The sequence below is a fragment of the Neophocaena asiaeorientalis genome, unplaced genomic scaffold, assembly GCF_003031525.2.
Source record: "Neophocaena asiaeorientalis asiaeorientalis breed wild unplaced genomic scaffold, Neophocaena_asiaeorientalis_V1.1 scaffold130, whole genome shotgun sequence".
NCBI classification, from domain to species: Eukaryota; Metazoa; Chordata; class Mammalia; order Artiodactyla; family Phocoenidae; genus Neophocaena; species Neophocaena asiaeorientalis.
The window spans coordinates 4769708-4788946 of NW_020173397.1; the positions used below are offsets into that span (position 1 = coordinate 4769708).

General features: G+C 34.9%; 1 pseudogene; it reads right to left on the minus strand.

The window, feature by feature from the left end:
* Positions 1-1792: 1792 nt before the first annotated feature.
* LOC112401000 (40S ribosomal protein SA-like) lies at positions 1793-2579 on the minus strand (annotated as a pseudogene).
* Between the last annotated feature and the right edge of the window lie 16660 nt (positions 2580-19239).

Here is a 19239-nt window from a genome sequence, read left to right on the forward strand (position 1 = left end):
TGGGTTTGTTTTTGTAGGTCCTTTTCTTCTCTTGTGTTTCCCACTTAGAGAAGTTCCTTTAGCATTTGTTGTAGAGCTGGTTTGGTGGTGCTGAATTCTCTTAGCTTTTGCTTGTCAGTAAAGCTTTTGGTTTCTCCATCGAATCTGAATGAGATCCTTGCCGGGTATAGTAATCTTGGTTGTACGTTCTTCCCTTTCATCACTTTAAGTATATCGTGTCACTCCCTTCTGGCTTGTAGAGTTTCTGCTGAGAAATCAGCTGTTAACCTTATGGGAGTTCCTTGTATGCTATTTTTCATTTTTCCCTTGTGACTTTCAACAATTTTTCTTTATTTTTTGTCAGTTTGATTACTATGTGTTTTGGCATGTTTCTCCTTGGGTTTATCCTGCCTGCGGCTCTCTGTGCTTCCTGGACTTGGGTAGCTATTTCCTTTCCCCTGTTAGGGAAGTTTTCAACTATAATCTGTTCAAATATTTTCTTGAGGCCTTTCTCTCTCTCTCTTCTCCTTCTGGGACCCCTATAATGAGCATGTTGTTGCATTTAATGTTGTCCCAGAGGTCTCTTAGGCTATCTTCATTTCTTTTCATTCTTTTTTCTTTATTCTGTTCCACAGCAGTGAATTCCCCCATTCTGTCTTCCAAGTTACTTATCTGTACTTCTGTCTCAGTTATTCTGCTATTGATTCCTTCTAGTGTAGTTTTCATTTCAGTTATGTATTGTTCATCTCTGTTTGTTCTTTAATTCTTCTAGGTGTTTGTTCTTTAATTCTTCTAGGTCTTTGTTAAGCATTTCATGCATCTTCTCGACTTTTGCCTCCATTCTTTTTCCGAGGTCCTGGATCATCTTCACTATCATTATTCTGAATTCTTTTCCTGGAAGGTTGCCTATGTCCACTTCAATTAGTTGTTTTTCTGGGGTTTTATCTTGTTCCTTCATCTGGTACATAGCTCTCTGCCTTTTTGTCTTGTTTATCTTTCTGTGAATGTGGTTTTTGTTCCACAGGCTACAGGACTGTAGTTCTTGCTTCTGCTGTCTCCACCTTCGTGGATGAGGCTATCTAAGTGGCTTGTGCAAGTTTCCTGATCGGAGGGACTGGTGGTGGGTAGAGCTGGGTGTTGCTCTGGTGGGCAGAGTCCTTTCTATTTTTATCTGTCCTTGAATTAGACAAGCAGTGAGGGGCTTCAGCTGCCACCTTGGCAGCATGAGGTGAGAAGTAAGCACACTAAGGATATTGGAGTGGTAGTATTCTAACGTCCTTGATAATAATATCATTGAGTAGTTGAATGAATACTTTACTGACTCCAGAGTATCCTTGATATGGAAAAAATTAATTTGTAATATAAAAAGCACTATTAGTTAGGCATATGTTAGCTGCAGTCAATGGTTCTTCTGATACACCCTGCTAGAAATAAAGAAATAGAAATAAATATAGATCTTCTTTTATTTTATTCTTTTTACTCAACCATGCTTTCATCCCACTTCTTTGTCATTCCTTCAGAAGGCTCTTCACATATAATAAGTAAATACAAATGAATAAATTAGTCTACTTATTAAAGCTAAAATTAAACACCTCAAAATAATGGCAAATGTTATCCTTGCATATGGGAAATATGGGTACTTTTTTTCCTTATGTATTCTGTATGTTCCAAGTTTGTTTTTTGTTTTTTTTTAAAGAAATATTATTTTCCATAGACCTTATTTCCATTTTCTGTTTAGGCGTCTGTGGAAGTACAGCTTAAGACACTGAGTGGCTTGAGCAGTGGGAGCTGCAGACCAGTCTTCAGCAGCAAGCTAAGCACTCTTAGTCTTCAGTAGTGAACTGCTGGATTGGCACTGGGGGACCTGCACACTTTCAGACCAGTCTGCACCTCTGGGTTGAGTAGCAGTAATCTCAGGAGCTGAAGCAGTCCATTCCCCCTGAAATTCCTCCTTGGTAGTGACATTTTCAGCAGGAACCTGCTCTTCCTTTTCAATCTCATCAGAATTTCTATAGAAACAGAGATTGGGCATGACCTCCCATGGGTGTTCACAAGGAATTAGTGCTATGCATGTGCAGAACTTTGGGGCCAGCATCCACCACATTAGACCTGCTGAGTGAGCTCCCTTGTTGTTGTACTGGATGGCAATGTCCACATGGCACAGACAAGAAACTGTTTCACACAGTGATAGTAGTAGGCTAACCAAGACACCTCTGTGAGAGGGTGGTGGTCATCCCTGGCAGTTACAGCTCCCAGAGACTGCCTGGATCTAATTAGTGAAGTTTCCCAGAGTGAAGTGGCTAGCAACAGCAGTGGCCCCAGGGCCATCAGCAAACTTCAGCACAGTTTACTGGGATAATTCCTGGACCACATGACACTGACATCAGTCAGGTTTTCAATGGCAATAAGTGTGAAAGCTGTTAGCAGAAACTGCTCCAGGTTTTCTTTAGATTTATGATGTAGATGACATTACTTAACTTTCTATAGATGTACTGTTCCATTTGGAAGTCAAGGTTGGTGCCACCTAAGTGGGTTCCTGCTGCAAGGAATTTGAGGACATACTCCTCCTTAATTTTCAGGACATCAGGGGCTCTAGACATTGTGAACATCTCCCTATAAGGCATGATAGAAACCCAGAACAATACCTTATGGACCTTTCTCTGGGTAAGGTTCCAAGCTGTTTCTATCAATGGCATATATTACTTTAAAAAATCAGCACAAAATAATTAATGTTATATGAAGAAAGCTACAGTAATGTTTATATTCCATGAATATGGGGACAAACTACCAATCACTAATTTAAACCTATTCGTTTTATTATATCAGATATGGTTTTGCTTAAATATTCATTTATCATTAAAATGTTTCACATCATGTTAAGAGTTTATATCCACTTAAATATCGAATCTTTTCCCACTCACATTTTGATGTGATTTTTAAAATGAGTATCCAGTTACCATGGCAATAAATGACATAAGAATGTGTAGATTAAGTTGGAATGGAATCAACACCAGATAAACTCAGAATCCATGCAACACTTTCATTTCAAACAAGTACTTTTTCTCTCCCCACCACCTTCATAAATGGTAGTCAATCCAAACAATCTGTCCTAAAAAAGTTATGCTCCTAAAATATGCATTTCTGGTTATTTGAATCCAACACAGTCACTGCAAAAAGTTATGGTGACATTTTATGTATTTCTTTTAATCATGGATTTTTTGACAAATGGATAAATGGCTATCAGAATTCCATGGCCACAGACAACTAATCTTTTGTCTTTTCTGGCAAAAACAAGTGAAATTTTGAGTAATGGTATACTGAAGAAAATTGAAAGGGATAAATAATTAATACGATTAGAAATCATATTTTCTCAATAATGGGATATATTTATACCTAAATATCTATATCTGTATCTTTCTATATATACTTCACTTGGCATGTAGTCACTGCTTTTGCCTTCACTCACAATTTTACCCAGTATACATTGTAATAGGCAATACAAAATTTTAAAGAATAACTATATGTTTATTATGAAAAACTGTTTGATATATAATTCAAAGCCCTGGTACATTTTCTTGTCCATTTGGCCTTTGCTGTTTGATTAGCCATTTTGTAACTTTTATTCATAGTTACTAATATAATTGATGTAAGTGACCTGAGTAAGATTAAAATACATCATTTACAAGTGAGTTCCCCAAGTTCTTGTAGGAGATGGAACCTTGCATTTTTAAAAAAATTCTATAGAGACAAGTAGAATGTTGAGTACATACAAAAAGTTATTTATGAATTGATGATTTTTCTACCTAAAATGATTTTAAAAACTTAAGTAGCTGATTCTAGGGGGGACCTTGAAGATGGCGGAAGAGTAAGACGCGGAGATCGCCTTCCTCCCCACGGATACACCAGAAATAAGACCTATAAACTGGCTTTCTTTCACTTATAAAACTTGCAATTTACAATTTAGAAGGCCCTTAAGAGGAAAGAAAAAGTTAAAACAAAACAATTTCCTCTTTTTAATTCTATCAACACATGGGTTCTATTACCCATGTAGACAGTGAAAGGTTTGGGAAAGTAGATTAATTTATGAGTTTCCTTAAACATTTCACCAAGACCCAAAATCTATCTTAATTGATGGCAGTTATTTTGCTATAATTACACATTTTCATTTGTCAAGAGCTGTTGAAAAAATATTTTGAGGCAGTTTAAGTCTTGATGGTTGACTAAATGATGGGTCTTTTTCTACTTTCCTAACAAAAGGCTACAAGATACTGTTAGAAGTTCACTTTCCCAGGGTGGTTCTCCCCCAAGCAAATAGTGTTTCCAGAGAACAGTTGAGATCCCCAGTGGTTTGACTGGTTGAACTTCTATTCATCTTTTAGCCACAAGCCAAGAGTATATTGGAAAACACTGTTTGGTACCAAAAAAAAGTAATAATCTTTATAAGAATGTCTATACACTAGTAAACCTGTAGGGTCTTAAGAAGCACAAAGTGATTGTGAAAATAGGTCTCCTGGGTTAATAGTTGGGAATCAAATGCATTAGGAAGTCCAGCAGGAAGGGACTGATAAAGAATATTCTTTGTTCCTTTGGATATAGTAATACCTAAGATAAAACTCGAGTACATTTTAGAGTGCCTGAGTCTAACTTGAGAATAAAACATGGGGTGAATATTGAAAAGAATAGAAGGAAAGCATTAAAAAAATTTCACACTAAGCTAAATATCTGTGGTTCAAACATAAATTATTTTCAAGTCATTTTAAGGACTCTCTAGTTTTGAATTCTCATTCACAAAGAAGAGTGACTGTCAGGTGTCTCCTAAAATAGCCACAAGGAGTACTCAGTAAAATAAATATATTTATAAAGATCGTTTAAAATCATATTAAATATGACTATTAGAATAATTTGTTGTATGAAATAAGTTATGTGCATAAATGAGTGGGTTAATGAATGTTATCTATTGTAGTACTTTGAATTACAAAACTAACACGTGCTATCCCCTGTCCTTAACAAAATCACATGTATCTTTTTTTTTGTTGATTTAAACATGTACACTTGTTTATGTACCATATACTTTATGTTTACAAATAACATTGTACTTTATATATGTAGGAATAAATGAAGACCAATCAAATGAGAATGAACAGGGAATATTTACACAGAATTTGCTACAGCGAGGGAGTCAGCCACCATCATTTGTTTGGGCACTCAAAGGCAGGCAGGGGAATGGGAGAGCTTTCTAATGGAGAAAATGGAAGGCTTCAGGTATGCCCTGATTGGAGATGGTTGGCATGGGGGAGCTGTAGGTAGGCAAGCTAATTAATATTGGGACATCCTATGTGATTGGTTAGGGGTGGTGCATATTTGGGGTTCTCTGGTTTGTCCTAAGTTGGAAGTGGGACAAAAATTAGGGAAGCTGTCAGTTATTAATCAAATCCTGGCCATGTGGGGCCAACTGTTACAAAGGTTATTGTTTGGCTTCCTGAACTGGTAACTAGAGATATCAGTCTGACTACCTATAAGGCTGACTTATAAATAGGTTGGCTATATATAGCTAGATAATGAGTTGATTTCCTGGATTATTTGTTGTGGATCAGACATGTATCTATCTACCTATCTATCTGGTCTGGCCATTGTCTGTTTCCTTATTCAGTCTCTCCTGGACTTCTCAATAACTTGATATTTTCATTTAAAGGCGAATCATTGCCAGACCTGGAATCAGTGCATGCATGTTTTCTTCATTCTTCATAATAGCTGCATAATATACCACAGTATAAGTAGACGAAAATGTAGTCAGCTGTTTTGAAGGACATCCAGATGGCTTTCAGTGTTTTGTAATTTCAAAAAATTCTGCAGTAAATGTCCTTAACTAAGCATCTTGACTTAATGGTATCATTAACAATACTGGTCAAATACTTAGAATTTAAACTACTGAGTCAAAGGTTACGTTTATTTGAAATTTTAATACATACAAATGCATCATTTTAAGTTCTTTTAACAAAGCCCCTATAAAGGCCTTCGCTGTTAGAAGCTAAGATCCCTGATGCCCTAGCTTTTGATCTGTAGACATCAATAAAGATTAGATGGTAGATTTTCATTTCAAGGTGGCAAAATACGAATATGTGGCAAGTTCACAGCACCCCATTCTTAAAAGTCACTCCCCTAAAAAGATAGCTGGAACAAGGGAATTTTGAGCAATCATTGGTAGATAGAAGCTGTGAGCAATCATTGGCAGATAGAAATTGAAAAGGGAAATTGTAGCTACAAAGATCAAGAGGTATCACTTATTTAAAAGGGATACTGCTACTGTATAGAAAAGTAGAAGAAGTTCCAGAAGCAATTTCCTGGATCATTGAAACAATGTGATAGTTCAACCTCTGTTAAATGCCTCTTGGAATAGGCAGCTAAGACCTATGTATTTGTTTCCAGGAAAGAGCAGTGAATAAGTGAGTTTACATCAGAGATTCAGGGCAGTACCTGGTTATTTGGCAATAAATGACTGAGAGGAATGAGGAGCATTACAGATAACCAGCTGTTCGGTCAGGGTCTAGTTCTATGCCATACCCATTATCGCTAATAAATGGCAGAAGTTAAGGCCATGGCTGGAGCTGGTTAGTTGTGCAAAGAATAAAAGAGATAGCCTAATAGGAATTCTCAACTACTAAGATGAATACACAATTCCTTCTCAACACTTGCAGAAAGTTTACACCACTGAAGAGGAAGAGCAAACAACACTGGCATAAACTTACACATATGGAAACAAAAGCAAGAGAACAAGATTTTGAAAAATTAAATATAATGTTTTAAGAGTGATACTATATTTTATTCAATTGTTAGACTAGGTGGATATAACAAAGAACTAACTAGAGTCATCAAAATAAAAAAATAAAATTGTAGAGATAGATAAGCTAATGTGCAAAATGGGCATGGCTGCAGAATGACATAGAAAGCTGGAAAATAAAGGGGGAGATAAATCATGAAAAAGTTAAGAGACTTAGAAAATAGGTTCAGGTGATTAAAAAAAAAACATCTAAATGGAGCTTCAAAAGAATAATATCTACTACAGAGTAGGCAATAATTAAAGAGATAAAAAAAGGAAATTCTATTCTAAGTAAAGAAAATATGAGATAAAAAAGGGCACACTCAGTGTTGGGCAGGATTTACAAAAACAAGCAAAGCAAATCAAACAAAACAAAGTAAAAAAAAAAAAAAAAAAAAAACCCAAAAAACCTCCAAGGCAATTGGTTCCAAATATATTTGTATATATCTGAAATTTCAGAACATTAAGATTGGAATAAAAATCCTAATAGTTTCCAGAGAAAACTGTAAAAGCCAGGACTAGTGACCACAATTAATTTATATAATTTGTTTGCTGGGAGGCTGCCACATCATTTGCTATCCATGATGGTATATTTGTAAGTCACCCTTGAAGGGCTCTGGTATGCATCTCTGCCTCAGTCTCTCTGTACAAGATACGGTTCCATCTCTCTGGCAACCTGTCACTTTCACTCATTCTTAAGTTTCATTTAATCTGCTCTTTTGACCTTTGACTCAATGCCCTATTTTCTGTCTTATCTTCTTCCAAACAGATTCTTCATGCAAAGACTTACAGTTCACTGATACTACTTTTCTGAGTTGGCCTTATAAATTGTGTCCTAGAAAACCCTACAGGCATGGCATGGCCTTCCTGAAAATGACCTAGTTCCTGCTTGCAGCCTCCTGGCAGTCTGCTGTCAAGACATTTGTGTACTGAAAACAAAGAAAGAGATTTTAAAATATTCAAAGCACATATTTTAGACCTTAGTAATAGTCTGTAGTTTTTAAAGCCTTTATGGTGTCTGAACACATTTAAAAACTATTTGTGTTGTGTTTGAACACATTTTAAAAATGTTTGTTTTACATTAATACTTTCTCCTTGAATAAATAAAATATTACAGACAAGGCAAAAAACTTTCATTGGCTACCATCCTGAATTTTGGTTCTTTTTCCCATCTTTAAAATTGCCAACCATCTCAGTTTGAGGTGTAGCATTCCAGACCTTATTCTCTATGCAATTATCTATGTATATCTGTTAAGAAATATAGTATTTTTGATGTGTTTAAAAATATAAATTTTTTGTCCTTCACTTTGCTTTATTCACTCCAATACTTTCCCATGTGAGTGTGTATAGGTCTTTATCGCTTTTGAAATATATCTTATCCTTTAGTACAGATATATCATTATTTATTTAGTCATCACCTTATTCATGAACATTTAGGTTGTTTCAAAATGTTTGTTTTTATAAACAGTTTTGTAATGTATATCACTGAGCATTGTAATTATTTGTTATTCTAGGATAGATGAGCAGTGAGTGGCAATGTTGGGTCACAGGACCTGCTTGTTTGCATTTTAATAGATATTACTAAATTTCCCTATATTAAGTGACATTTTCATTAGCAGTGGAAGAGCGTATCTATATCCTCAAACCCCCATAGACACAGGTATTATCAAGCTTTTAAATGCATACCTATTCACTGGGTGAAAAATGAAATTTCGTTGTTTTAATCTCCATTTACTGTTTTCATTACATTTTCTTGTGTACCTTACACTACAGGACTGAACTTGAAATCACTAAGGTATGCAGTGAGATATATATATATACACACACACACACACACACACACACATACACATACACCCTGAAATTTGAAAGCCATCAACTGTTTCCATATACTTGGAAGAAAATTTAATTTTTTAATGGAGTTTTCCATCAAGAATCTCTTACCCTTGGCTAAATGAGGGAGAGTTCTTTCCAAAATGAATAACACCTTATATAGTCACCAAAAAATATTTAAATCATAGAGCCATTTTTAAGCATAGTAAAGGCAAATTCAGATATCTGGTCTATGAGTTCCAAAGGCAGTAGTCCACATTCATGTTCTGTCCCATACAATTGCATTCCAGATTATATTTTGTTATATTTGCATCACTGACAGCTCGTGATTTGCTTTCTTTGTTTCTTCTGTTTTTCTTTCCTTCTGTTTCCATTTCTTTCCTTTAAGTGTGTTATTTGAACATATATTTAGGATTCCATCTTGATTTATTTATAGCATTTTTGAGCCTATTGCTTTGAATACTTTTTTGTGGTTGCTCTGGGTATTACAATATGCAAATGTGAATTATTATAGTCTACTGGTGTCATCCTTTAACTACTTCCAGTGGAGTATTTAAAACTTACTTCCATTTAGGTCTTTTACTCTCCCAATTAAAAAAAAATCTATCTATCTATCTATCTATCTAGTTGTGCCAAGTATTTCCTCTCCATACTTTAACAAAACAGATATTATTTTTTTTATTTCCACCAACGAATATGATCTAAGAGATTCATACAAATGTGAATTATTATAGTCTACTGGTGTCATCCTTTAACTACTTCCAGTGGAGTATTTAAAACTTACTTCCATTTAGGTCTTTTACTCTCCCAATTAAAAAAAATCTATCTATCTATCTATCTATCTAGTTGTTCCAAGTATTTCCTCTCCATACTTTAACAAAACAGATATTTTTTTTTTATTTCCACCAACGAATATGATCTAAGAGATTCATCAGGATAAGTCTATTATATGCCCTTCTATTATTATTTTACTACTCTATTCTACTATTATTCTATTATTATTACCATTCCATTATTATTTTCTTTCTGAAGTTTATGCCTTCTTCTGTTATCATTTGTTTTATGCCAAAGAGCTTCCTATAGATATGCTTTAAAGGTTTATTTGCAACATATTTTCTTAGTTTTTTTTTTTCACTCTGAGAATGCCTTCATTTTCCATTGAAAATGTCTTTATTTTCCATTTATTCTTTTTTTTTTTTTTTTTTTTTTTTTTTCAGTACGCGGGCCTCTCACTGTTGTGGCCTCTCCCATTGTGGAGCACAGGCTCCAGATGCGCAGGCTCAGTAGTTGTGGCTCACGGGCCTAGCCGCTCCGCGGCATGTGGGATCTTCCCAGACCAGGGCTCGAACCCGTGTCCCCTGCATTGGCAGGCAGATTCTCAACCACTGCGCCACCAGGGAAGCCCTCCATTTATTCTTGATAGATGGTTTTCCAGGTATACAATTCACATCTGACAGTTCTTTTCTTCTTGAATAGAAAAATATTATGTGAATTGCTTCTAGTCTCCATAGTTTCAGATGAGAAATCAGCTGTCACTTGATTTGGTATCCCCTTGGTTGCTTGTAAAACCTTTTATTATCTTTACAATAAACGTAAATTGTTTATATCATTTCAGATGTTTAATTATGATGTGTCTTGGACGGATTCCTTCATGTTTATCTTATTTAGATTTGCTCAGCTTTTGAATCTGCAGGCTTATATATCCCACCAAATGTGGGTAATTTTTAGCCACTATTTACTTGAATAACTTTTCAGCCCCCAGTTCTTTCTCCTCTTTTTCTGGGACTTGAATAATATGAATCTTAGATCTTTTGTTATTGTATCAGTTTCCTAAGGCTCTGTTCTGTCTCTCTGTTTTGCAGGAAGGGAGAGGAGGGATTTTCTGTTTTTCTCTCTGCTGTTCAGATTGAGTAAATTCCATTGTTCTAAGTTTCTTGGTCTGTCTTCTTTCAACTCCATTTTACTACTGAGTCTATCCAGTGAGTTTTCTATTTTGGTTAGTGTATCTTTCAGTTCTATAATTCCTACTTGGAATATATATTCTTTTGAATAAGTTATATAACAGATATTAGCAAATAATAATGCCCATATTTTGTATTTTTTCACTTGTGTTGGGAATTTTTAATCACTTATTGAAGCTATGTTATGATGGCTGTGTTAAAGTTTCTGTCAAATAGTTACAACATCTGATTCATCTCAATATTAGCAATATATTATCTGATAGTCTTTTCTCATTAAAGCCATGCGTTACCTGGTCTTGGTATAATGAGTCATTTTTGGGTGTATTTTGGACATTTTACATGTTATGTTAGGAGACTCTTGATATTATTTAAATCTTTTATTCTAGTAGGAAGTCTCTGTTTAAGTTTAGCATGTAGGTTATGGCCTACTTTTCTGGGTTATATTCCAAGGAGAATTTTAATTTTCTGATCTCTTGCAATGCTAATCTGGTCTGCTTTGTTTTTCTAGTTCTATTTTGCATTCCCACTGACTTCTTTCAGGAATCACTTTGGGGATGGATGGTATTTCCATGAGCCATTGGGTGGGGGACACTAGACTCATGATATGGAGAGTGCTTCCTCTGACCTATTCTCTAACCATCCAGTGCCAGTGGGTATTCTATGTTATCTTTGCTGGAGCCTCTGGGGCAGGGTAGCTAGTCTTCCCTTTGCTAATCCTTTGCCCAGAGAAATCAGGCTTTACTTGTTCTTTTTTGTTTGTTTCATTTTGTTTTTGTTTTCTTCCTATGCCTATAGGCAGTTCCAGATCACAGCACTCTCCAGTGCCCAGTCTAAGACATATGATAGATAAAAAGAAAATCCAAGAAATTTTCTATGGTGTCATACTTCAAGTTTTGAGGTTCCTTGACAGTCCAACTTCTTATTTCCACCATTCAGTCTTTTTTTTATTTGCTGTAAAATATTTTTCTAGAGCATATAGTTGTATTCAGAGTGGAGGGGTAGAGAAAATTGAATCTATTCCATCTTGTTCCCTGAATTACTTTTTACAATCTGCAGTACACTCTCATGTCTGTCATCTCACTTGTTCCTCCTCAAAGCTCTGTGGGGCTTGATCTTGTGAAAGTGTGACTCCATGAGGTAAAATTCAAAGGGTTGGGATCAAATGTAAAAGTATATAACTTCTAGGTAGCAAAAAGTTAAAAAAAAAAAAAAAAAAAAAAGCTTCTTCTATAAAACAAAACACCCCAAAACTTACTAGCTTAAAAAAACCACCTATTCAGCTCATGATTCTGTGGGTGAATTGGACGATTCTGATTTTAGCCAAGTTGGCTGATCTCTACTGGACCTACTAATGTGTCTGTGGTCATTCATTAGGTCTGAAATATCTTGAACAGCCTCACTCACATGTCTTGTAGTGGTTAGATGTTGGCTGGTGTCATGGAGATATGAGGTCACATATCTTCTTTTGACAGGCTTTCTCAGTCTTCTTCTCATGGTAGTGGAAGAATTCCAAACAAAACAAGAAAGGGCAGGCCTCAACAAAAAACACTTTTCAAATCTCTGCTTGCTCTATGTTTGCTCTTATCTCATCAGTCAAAGCAAGTCATAAGCCTAAGCTCAGAGTCAGTGCAGGTGGTGACTCCTAAAGAATGCAGACATAAGGAGAGGAAGAATTTGTGGCCATTGAACAATCTACCATGGCCACAATCAAGGTCTGAGCCATAAATATTCACAAGTTAGCTCCTATTTGCATTACTTTTATAATTTATAATGTCTATTATATCGATTACCTCACTTGTTTTTATGAATATCTCATGTTTGATATGTGGGAAGGCATAATTGTCCTCTCTGATAAAAAATTCAATATGTTTATGGCTAGTCCAAATATAACTTATATGTTGACACTGAAACAAACAGTCACACAAGTAAATGTATAAGTAAAGTCTTGATATGCATTATATTAGGACTTTTTCCAGGTTCACTGAAGTGTTAGCTGTAAGACTTGATGTTTTTATTCTTTGTTACCTTCCCAAGCATAATTGGTATCTGCCAGTTATTTTATTCTAGGTTTTGTTGAAAAAGTCCATGTCTATCTTAATCACATTTTCCATGACTTTATAAATGATGAATATATCCTCTGTGCAGATGGAAAGAATTCTTACTTGTAGTTTATTCTTACATAAGTGAGGCTTAAATTTACTGATCATATTTATTGCTTGATGCAAAACCATTTTACCATTCACTATATCTTTGTTGAAGGGGCAGTTATAACAAAACAAGCTTATATGTTTAGATTTACCATAATTTATCTGGATGTTAGGAGAATATTGCCTTTGTTATTTTTGTATTGTTATTACTACCTATATTTTATCCTACTAAAAAATATATATATATAAAAAATATATATACATTTAACTTCTTTTTTGGAGTGTAATTGCTTTACAATGGTGTCTTAGTTTCTGCTTTATAACAAAGTGAATCAGCTATATGTATACATACATCCCCATATCTCCTCCCTCTTGCATCTCCCTCCCTCCCCCCATCCCACTCCTCTAGGTGGTCACAAAGCACCGAGCTGATCTCCCTGTGCTATGTGAATTACTACCCATATTTTATCCTACTAAAAATATATATATATAAAAAATATATATACACTTAACTTCTTTTTTGGAGTGTAATTGCTTTACAATGGTGTGTTAGTTTCTGCTTTATAACAAAGTGAATCAGCTATATGTATACATACATCCCCATATCTCCTCCCTCTTGCATCTCCCTCCCACCCCCCATCCCACTCCTCTAGGTGGTCACAAAGCACCGAGCTGATCTCCCTGTGCTATGTGGCTGCTTCCCACTAGCTATCTATTTTACATTTGGTAGTGTATATATGTCCACGCCACTCTCTCACTTCGTCCCAGCTTACCCTTCCCCCTCCCCATGTCCTCAAGTCCATTCTCTACGTCTGCATCTTTATTCCTGTCCTGCCCCTAGGTTCTTCATAACCATTTTCTTTTTTTTTTTTTTAGATTCCATATATATGTTAGCATACGGTATTTGTTTTTCTCTTTCTGACTTACTTCACTCTGTATGACAGACCCTAGGTCCATCGACCTCACTAAAAATAACTCAATTTCATTTCTTTTTATGACTGAGTAATATTCCATTGTATATATGTGCCACATCTTCTTTATCCATTCATCTGTCGGAAAAAAATATTTTTAATGTTTTCTATCTTTGGAAATCATTGGTCCCATAATTTCAGTTTTAAAAAGTCACTTCTAGCTTTTCTTTAGAGTGAAGACTGATAGTTTAGCATCCATTATTTCATAAGAATAATTTAGATTTCCTCTTAAACATACCACTCAATAACTGCAGTAACAGAGGTTTATAGTCTCTTTCTGAAGTGTCTCTGAAATCCTTGTGAGTTCTTTCCACAGCTTATCTTCATCAGCTTGTAACTACTCAGATAAGCTTAGCGTCATCTGCGAACTTAACATATTCCATTTTGTACTCTTTCTTTTAGATCAATTATGTGAGAATCTGATCTTTATCAAAATGTGAAAAAAGGCTAGACAGAGTGTTTATTCCCAGGTACCCTACTGTAAACGATTCTCCATCCATAAAATTGATAAGCTACCCCTTCTCTTTGTTTTCTTTGTTTGTGTTATGTAGGTGTAGATTTCTGAAAATACCTGCCCTCTAACATTCAGTTCTAGGGTAGAGGGAAATAGGGTTTGATAAATGTATGGGAGAGTTTAATACATTGCAAAACGCTTACTAAACTCAATAGTTGACAGCTATTCCTTTCCGTTTTGTCTAAACATTTATTTTTTCTGTTGGAGCACTCTGGAGAGAAAGGATTTGTACTATTTATCCTTAGAGTAACAATGTGACATGCCCGCCACCCACTCCCCCTCCTGTATACATTATGCTTCCTTAAGTGTGCAATGAACCACTCTACCTTATATATTGCACCAATCTGTTAGGCATGCAAGTGAGAGTTACTGGTCTGAAATTCTAAATCTTTCCACAATGCTTTTTTATGGATGGTGTCAAAACAAAGGCAAATTCAAAATAAATAAAACCACCACTCTCATTTATAATGTTAGGGCTTAAGACAAGCAACAACAGGTACAAATACACCAGTACATTCCAATACACTTTTTCTTAGTCATGTTAGTGACACCACCAGTGTCAGACTAGTGATCCCTCACTGGCTTATTGAAATATAAGATGCAAGAAGCTTTCTCTTATGGTGAGTATCTTAGTTCTCTGAAATCTTTGTTTATGCCAGTGGTTTCCACCTGGGGAGAGAATTTGCCCTTCTTGGGACATATGGCAATGTCTAGAGACATTTTTTGTTTCTACAACTTGGGCATGATGGTGCTACTGTCATCTAATGGATAGGGGTCAGGGATGCCACTAAACATCCCACATTGCACAGGTGATCTCCTTACAACAGATTACCTGGCCCCAAATGTCAACACCAGCAAGAGTGAGAAACAGTGGTTTACATCATCTTCTTTTGCATATGTTTCCTCATTTGGTTGGCAACAGTTGTCCAGTGTAACCAAATGTTCACCATAATCCTGAACACTGATATTTGTTTTAATAACTGTCCTGTTGTGCATATGATGTCACAACATATGAAGAGCATATGTTTTACAACATACCCATATGAACTATAAGATTTCACTTTTGCCTCAATTTTAAGCTGGTTATTGATAGTTAAACAAGAATTGCTTTGTAGCAAATAATCTTTGGACAACTCCCACAAATTCTTTTTTTCCCACTGACTCCTGGGTTCCCTTGTAATTTAAACACTGTTCATCATACCTAAAAGAACTGCAACACTTAGTAGTAGTGGTATGGATTATCAACCTTCAGGATAAATCTGATTCTGAAATTATCCCCATTAACATATAGTGTTTCATAGCAGGTACTGAACTTGGAATCCACAATCTACAACTTCTTGAGCTGCATAAGTACAGTATAGAAATAGATCCAAACACAACAGCATTGTTTCAAAGCAAATAATTGTTTCCAAGAAAAACTGACCAAAAGTAAAATAATTGAGAGGTAGAAATGATCAGATGTCTCTTAGGTCCAATGGTTTAATTCATTTAGACCAAATTTAATTTCTTTCAAGCTAAGGCATATGAGGAAATGCTAATTTGCGTGAGTTCTTTAGCAGTAATATTCATTAAAACTATTATGGTTCGTTGAAATGTCAAAAGAAACTCTTTTTTTTTCTTTTACAAGCTGATATGTATTAATGAGAAAGTTACTGACCCCCTCTTTCTTCTGTGTGTGACCGATAGAATAAGAATCACTAGGATAAAATCAGCAGTTTCACAGTTCTTCTTCTCTGTCAAAGGGCAACACACTGATGGATCCTTCAAGTTTGATTCATTAGGCAAGTTTTTCATATGTAAGGCTAATAAGCTAAATTTAATCACCATGCAATTTATGTGTGCTTATTGACTTTATTTCACTATTCAGGAGGCATATGTGCTCTAAAATATAGTGCCATATGTGCATGGAATCAGAGAATTTTAAAGCTTGAGATCATTTAGTCTCAACCTTGTCATTTTAGAGTAGAAACTGAGGCATATGATGAATGCCAGACTGCGAAATAGTGAGTCAGACTGTGAATTTTAAGTTTCTAGTTCACTGTTAATTCTCTTTGAGCTACCATTTTGCTCCCATTGTAAGGCTTCAAAATTAAATTCAAACTTGATTTTATAACATGATTGATTATTCTTTTCTTATCAAGAACATTGAAATAACTATTTTACATTACAAACTATAGTTGGTAACTAAATATTCTCACTAGTAAATAAGTGGGAGATTTTTAAAATAATGGACTATTTTATACAAATTGTTCTTTAGAGTATCAAAAGTACCTTAGGAATAATAGCAGTGTTTTACTTTTAGATCAGGTCTTCTGTCTGCTATCTTGTAGGCAAAGGAATAATGAACATACTATAGATTAAAAAAAAATTATTACTTACTATTTTGCAACTTGGGCAGATCACTGAGCCTCAGTTTCCTCACCTTGAATAAGAAAAATAAATGATTATCCATGAACCTCATAGACAATGTTCATGAAATAAGGTAAAGTAAATGAGATCACCTTTGTAAACTAAAAAAACAGATTTATATAAGTTAATGTTATCATATTAGTGAAACATTTTTTGTTCAGACCCAAAACCAATGTTTTCATGGCTCTATTCTACTTCTTCTCCAGTTTCTTAGTTTTGTTATTTGAACAAATACAAATGATACTTCCTAACTGACATGTATTTTTTAAATATGTTAAAAAATTGATAGCAGTTGATTAAACTTTACAAAATATTTTTTTAAATAAACTTTATTTTTTAGAGCAGTTTTAGGTTCACAGGAAAATGAAGTGTAAAGTACAGGGAGTTTCTATATCTACCCTGTCCCCACACATGTACAGCACCCCCTACTATCGACATCCATCACCAGAGTGGTACATTTGTTACATTCAATGAACCTACACTGATACATCATTATCATCCAAACTCCATAGTTTACATTATGGTTCACTCCTGATGTTGTACAATCTATGGGATTTTGCAAATGATTAATGATATACACCCACCATTAGGGTATCATGCAGAATAGTTTAAGTACCCTAAAAATCTCTGTGCTTCCTTGCCCCTAATACCTGACAACCAATGATCTTTTTAACGTCTCTGTAGTTCTGCCCCTCCAAGGTGTCATACAGTTGGAATCATACAGTATGTGGCCCTTTTGGACTGGCTTCTTTTAGTTAGGAATATATATTTATAGTTCTTCCTTGTCTCTTCATGGTTTGATAGCCCATATCTTTTTATCACTGAATAATACTCAATGTCTGAATGTACCACAGTTTATTTATCCATTCACTATCTGAAAGACATCTTGCATGCATCCAGGTTTTGGCAATTATTAACAAAGCTGCTATAAACACACACGTGGATGGTTTTGTGTAGATATATGTTTTCAAATCCTTTGAAAATACCAAGAAGTGCAACTGCTAGATTGTATAGTAAGGATATGTTTAGTTCTGTGAGAAAATGTCCATCTTTCAAAGTGACTGTACCATCTTGCATTCCTACGGGCAATGAATGAAAGTTCCTATTTCTTTATAGCCTCACAAGCATTTTGTGTTGGTAGTGTTTGGATTTTGGCCATTCCAATAGATGTATAGTGGTATCTTGTTTTAATTTGCAATTCCCTGATGACAAATTGTGCAGAACATCTTTTCATAAGCTTATTCATTATGTGTATATCTTCTTTGGTGAGATATCTGTTAAGTTCTTTGGCCCGTTTTTAAATCAGGTTGTTTATTGTCTTATTATTGAGTTTTAAGGGCTGTCTGTACATTTTTGAATAACACTACTTTATCAGAAGTGTCTTTTGCAAATATTTTCTCCCAGTCTGTGGCTTATCTTTTTATTCTGTTGACATTGTCTTACACAGAGAAGTGTTTAATTTTAATGAGGTCCAGGATATTAATTTAGTGATAAGAGGGACATCCTTGTCCTGTGACTGAAATTAGTGAGAAACCTTCAAGTTACTTAGCATTCAGGATTGTGTTAGCTGTAGGGTTCTTTTCGTAAATATTTTTTATCAAGTTGAGGAAGTTCCCTTCTACACCTTGTTTACTGAAAGATTTTATTATGAATGAGTCCTGGATTTTATCAAATGCTTTTTCTGCATCAACTGAAATGATCATGTGATTTATAAGCCTATTAGTGTGATGGATTTCATTAATTGATTTTCAAGGTTTGAACCAGACTGGAAAAACTGGGATAAATTCCACTTTGTTGTGGTGAATAATTGTTTTTATACTTCATTGGATTTGATCTTCTAATATTTTGTTGAAGACATTAGCATCTATGTTCATGAAAGATATTGGTCTGTAGTTTTCTTTTCTTGTAATGTCTTTGTCTGCTTTGTGAATCAGGGTACTACTAGCCTCATAGAATGAGTTAGGAAGTATTCCCTCTGCTTCTGACTTCTGGAAGAGATTCTACAGATTGGTATAATGTATTCCTTAAGGTAGAATTCACATATGGACCCATCCAGGCCTGGTGCTTTCTATTTTGAAAGGTTGTTAACTATTGGTTCAATTTCTTTAATAGTTACAGGCTTATTCAAATTGTCTATTTCTTCTTGTCTGACTTTTGGCAGTTTGTGTCATTTCAAGGGATTGGTTCACTTCAACTAAATTATCAAATCTGTGGGCATAGGGTTGTTCATATTCCTTTATTATAATTTTAATGTCCATGGGATCTGTAGTCATGTCCCCTGTTTCATTTCTATACTAGTAATTTGTTTTTAAAGTGGGTTTCTTGTAGAAAACATATAATTGGGTTTTTTGTTTGATCTGCTCAGACAATCTCTGTCTTTTAATTAGTGTATTTAGACAATTGACATTTAAAGCGATTATTGACAAACTTGGATTATTATCTATCATATTTTTTCCTGTTTGTTGCCCTTGTTCTTTATTCCTACTTTTGCCTTTAACTCTTTTTCTGTTTTTTTTTTTTTCTGTTTGTGTGTGTGTGTGTGTGTGTGTGTGTGTGTGATGTGTGTGTGTGAGCCTGTGTGATTTTAATCAATCATTTTATATGATTC